This window comes from Hakea prostrata, chromosome 3 (genome assembly GCF_041222555.1).
Source record: "Hakea prostrata isolate BN-2017 chromosome 3, UWA_Hpros_2, whole genome shotgun sequence".
Taxonomy (NCBI): domain Eukaryota; kingdom Viridiplantae; phylum Streptophyta; class Magnoliopsida; order Proteales; family Proteaceae; genus Hakea; species Hakea prostrata.
This window is the reverse complement of record NC_142602.1, coordinates 69,914,099-69,918,723: the sequence shown is the minus strand read 5'-3', so window position 1 is coordinate 69,918,723 and position 4,625 is coordinate 69,914,099. Positions and strand designations below refer to the sequence as shown.

Sequence of the window (4,625 nt, the reverse complement as noted above, 5' to 3'; positions counted from 1 at the left end):
CTCCACTAAAGATTGAAGGGAATATAGGCACCCCCACACTTAAGCTCTTACACCCTCTCTTGAGTCTAGCTCTAGGCAAACAATTCAATCGAGAAGTCTCTTCTTATCTTCAGTCTACCAGTTCACCCTCAGATAAGACTAAACTATGTACCAAATAATACCAAGAACTCAAGATCTAAGCAATATTGACCTTCTTAGACATTTCACCTTTATAAGCACATTAATTCACTTCTTTCTTTAATGGTCACAGTTCTAGTCCGTGCAATGTCTTGCCTCTTAAGCTTTCTAGATGACCTATGTAACGAGTGTTGGGTCAGCCGCTCTCAAGCCAGATGGCTTTAAGGGACTAGGTGTAGAATACCCCTCGAACTTACTTACTCAAGCCAACTAGGCTACAGGCCAAGACTGGACCAAAGACACCCCAACTGTTTGACGCGAAGCACGATGTTGGTGACACCGAGACCCGGTTACTAAGAAGGAGGTCTAACCTTTAAACTTCAGCATATCATTTTCTTTTTCTTTTTTCACATTATACTTCAATTCACTTCACATTTAAATAGTCTAAAATCGGTCTCAACTTGTCACCATAAGCACAAGGCAATACAAGATAACTAGATGGTCAAACTTTTTGGACTACCTGGAATTCCTATTTTCCGATTCAACCTCGGTCTCAAAATGTAAAACCCGTTACTATTCTCTCAGGAGGGTGTTCATTACATCATATGGGATTTCTAAAACACTTAAACTCTCATTTTGTATCTAAGCAAGGAATTAAAACATTTATCTTACCAAAGCCAGAAAAAATTGGGCACTTTTTATCTTTGTGACAATGCTCTAACTTACTCGAGTTGACACCCCCCCACACTTAAATTATGCAATGACCTCAGTGCATGCAAAAAATAATAGAAGCAAATAGAGGAAAGAGTGTACCCGATGTTTGAACTCATGATAGAGCACGCAACAGTAAAACCTAACAACAAACAAAGAAAATAAAGGAAAATAATAATAATAATAATAATAATAATAATAATATCTAAACATATGGGTTGCCTCCCATAAAGCACTAAGTTTAGAGTCTTCAGCTAGACTCAGTAAGAAGCAGCCAATGGAGGTGGAGGCTCAAATCTAAATGTGAATGGTGATTGCTCCAAAGAAGTGGAAGAGTCCAACAATGTGTTGACTTCCTCAATATTTAGGTTATATTCCCCAAATGGCAAGTGATGTTGTAGGGGATCATCAATAAGAATGTTTAGAATATAATCAACCACTACCTCATCAATAAAGTTAATCGCAAAGCACTCTTCATCTCTATTTGGGCTTAAAGATACATTCTTTATAGAATCTGGAATTGAGGACTCAAGAGCTTCAGGGAAGGGGGCTTTGGGAGTGTAAGATTCAGGAGTAGGACCCTCTACAATCGGAATGTGCAAGCCCTTACAAGGAAATTGATGGGAAATACTCACAGGTGGTGTTTCTTTACTAGGCTTGTGTGCATCATTGCCAGTCTCATGGGTCAAATCAACCTCTTCTCGACTCTCAAGATCAATGGGCAATGGCTTAGGAGTAGGCGAAGGTGCATAATATTCCTTCCCACTGCATATCTCAATAGAGATTGCTTGAACTTGTTCTTTCCTAAACCCAATTTGATGATTAGGGTTACCTATTGGTTGACTAGGTAACTGGCCAACCTCCCTCCTACTGATGACATCAACTAGTTGACCAAGTTGGGTTTCCAATTTGTTAATGGATTGAGAATGAGAATGTAACAATTGAGTGTTTTGCTCTAGTCCACTAAGCGCCTTTAGTACCTTATCCTCAAATGATGAATTATGGGAGGGTTGTGGAGATGATGGTAGCTCATTCCTATAGGCATTTTGTTGCATATTAAATGGAGGTGGCCTATAAGGTATTTGATTAGAGGGAGCATTGAGTTTCGCCATGAAAAATTGGGGTGGTTTCGCCATCCTGGGTTGTAGGCATTGGAATATGGATCATTACCCAATTTAGAGACTCCTTGGGCCAAATGTGCATGCTCCTTAAGAAACTCAGGGTATTGTGTAGCCAAATAACAGTCAGTGACATGATGGGATAGGCTAGAACATAAAGCACATGCTTCAATCTAATTAGGTGAAGAAGAACTTGTAGGAAGTGGAGATGGGGTTTGTTGTCCTAATGACAAGAGATGATCCAATTTCTTAGATAGCAAGTCAACCTTAGCACTCATCACAACGGTAGGATTGATCTCATAGAGACCGCTCCTCTTCGGTTGCCCAATGGATGGAATCTCAATCCTAGCTGCTGAAGCATGGTGTTGAGAGTTTTCACTAAGGGTCTCAAAAAGTTCCGATGCCTCATTCTCATTCTTGTGCATGAAAGTCCCACCACAAGAAGAATCAACCATTTGCCTATGTCGGTCTCTAAGGCCATCATAAAAGCATTGAACCAATTGCCATTTAGGAATAGCATGGTGGGGGCACTTTCTAAGCAATTCTTTTAATCTTTCCCAGGCCTCATGAAATTGTTCTCCTTCTTGTTGGGAGAAACTCGTTATCGCTCTCCTAATGCTATTGGTACGGTCAATGGGGAAGAACTTTTTAAGGAACTCCTGTTGCATTTCTACCGAAGTGGAAATTTTAACATTGTCCAAAAAATGAAGCCAATACTTAGCTTTATCTTTAAGGGAGAATGGGAAAATAAGTAACCTTAAAGCATCAACTAAGAGGTTTTGAATTTTAACCGTGGAAGACACCTCTAAAAACTCATCTAAGTGCTTATAAGGCTCTTCATTGGCATGTCCATAAAAAGATGGTAGCATTTGAATCACACTAGATTTGATCTCATATTGAGCTGCCTCTATGTTAGACAACTTAATACAAGAAATCGGAGTATATATCGTAGGAATGAAATGCTCACTCAAGAGCCTCATTGGATGCATATAGTTTTCCATGGTTCTTTGCCTTCTAAGGTTGGCCAAAGTCTCTTCTAACTCTAAGTCAAGTGGAGTCAACTCAGGGTTTAAGGACCGACGACCATGCATGCACATAGAAGAATAAAAAAACAATAAGCTAAATAAGGAAAATTAAAAGAAAATAACTATAGCAAAAGGGAGAGTTTAGGACGTACCTGAAGCGCAATCCACATGTGGGATCTGAGGGATGGGGATTTTTAAAAATTAACCTAAACAACCCAATCTAATGCAAATATTACAATTGAAAAGTCGTAAATACAATTATATCTAAGAAAGAAAAGATAACAACCTAAACTAATTATCGAATCGCTACTTTTGCAATTACCTACAAAACAAAAGAAAAAGAGATTAGTTAAATAAGCAAAGAAAAATAAAAAAATTAAAAATACTAAAATTACTCTAAAAATTATGCCTAATTGACAAAAATCAATCCTAGCAACCGTGCTTTGGTTCCCCGGCAACGGCGCCAAAATTTGATCGTGTTGCTAACCAATCAAAAATAAAATCCTATACTAATCTAACAAGCAGAAAGTACGAGGTCGAACTATGGGGAACTGAACTAAGATTGAATTCAACAAAACTAAATTTAAACTAAATCTATTAATTAATGCAAAAACGTTAACTATGAATATGTGAAGATCTTTGGGATTTCGAATCCCCAATGCTTTTCCCTAACCGATATACTCTACCCTTCAAAGTAAATTAAGGATGGTTTTCCTAGATATGCCCTATCTTCGCAAGACTATCGTCCTTCGCGAAAGCTTGGCACGCTTAGTTCACTGAGCTATAGAACATCTTTGGCCAAAATCAAACACAATCAACTAGAAGAGATAGAACAATCGAATTAATGAAATAAGCATGGTTCATCTACATCCCAAAGAAAAGGAACTAGCTACTCATTATCACAAAGTTCATAAGAAAAATAAAGATGAAACATAGGGAGAGAGAGAGAGAGAGAGATGTGGTCTTCTTCTTCAGCAATGAGAGAGATGAGAGCCACATTCTTCAGCAATGAGAGAGATGAGAGCCACATTCGCCGTCCTCTTTTCTTCTCTGTGGCTGGCTTCTCTTTTATGTCTCCCGCACACAATGAATCCCCTCTCTTTACCCGTAGATTCGACCTTTATTTTTTCGGAATTTGGAAAAACTCAAAACTAGAATGTTGTAGATATTTTCAATATCGTTTCATAGCATCTTGAATCATCGAAATCCAAGCTCATACGAGAGAGATATGCCCAAATACTGAAGGTAGGTCTGTTTACCCGATTTTCAGATTTATTACCAATCTTGTTCCTTAGACCTCCACCTGTTTCCAATTTGACTAAGATCTCACTTTTCATGATTTCTTGGGCAGCAAGATTGAATGCCATGATTTAAAATCCGCCAATATCTAATATATTTGCCAATTTTACTCCATATTATCTCTAATATCCAAAATCTCCTTATTCCTGAAAAATACACAAAAATACTCAATTAGCTCTCTTTAATTAAATAAGTATGGGAAATTAAATCAAATAAATAATGGTAAATGCATGCTTATCAGTCATCAATACCTGTAGAATAATCTAACAAAAGATATTGTACAAAAGGAGTGAGTTTCAATGAAACCCAGGAAGGTAGTTAATCCATAACAACATAAATAACAGGAATTCAAAGC

At 37.7% G+C, this 4,625-nt stretch overlaps 1 non-coding gene across 1 annotated transcript; it reads left to right on the top strand.

Annotated features, from left to right (window-relative positions):
* The first annotated feature begins 2,459 nt into the window (after positions 1-2,459).
* LOC149022916 (small nucleolar RNA R71) lies at positions 2,460-2,566 on the top strand. The gene has a single exon (XR_016172610.1). It is a non-coding gene; the product is annotated as a small nucleolar RNA R71 (small nucleolar RNA).
* The last annotated feature ends 2,059 nt before the right edge of the window (positions 2,567-4,625 follow it).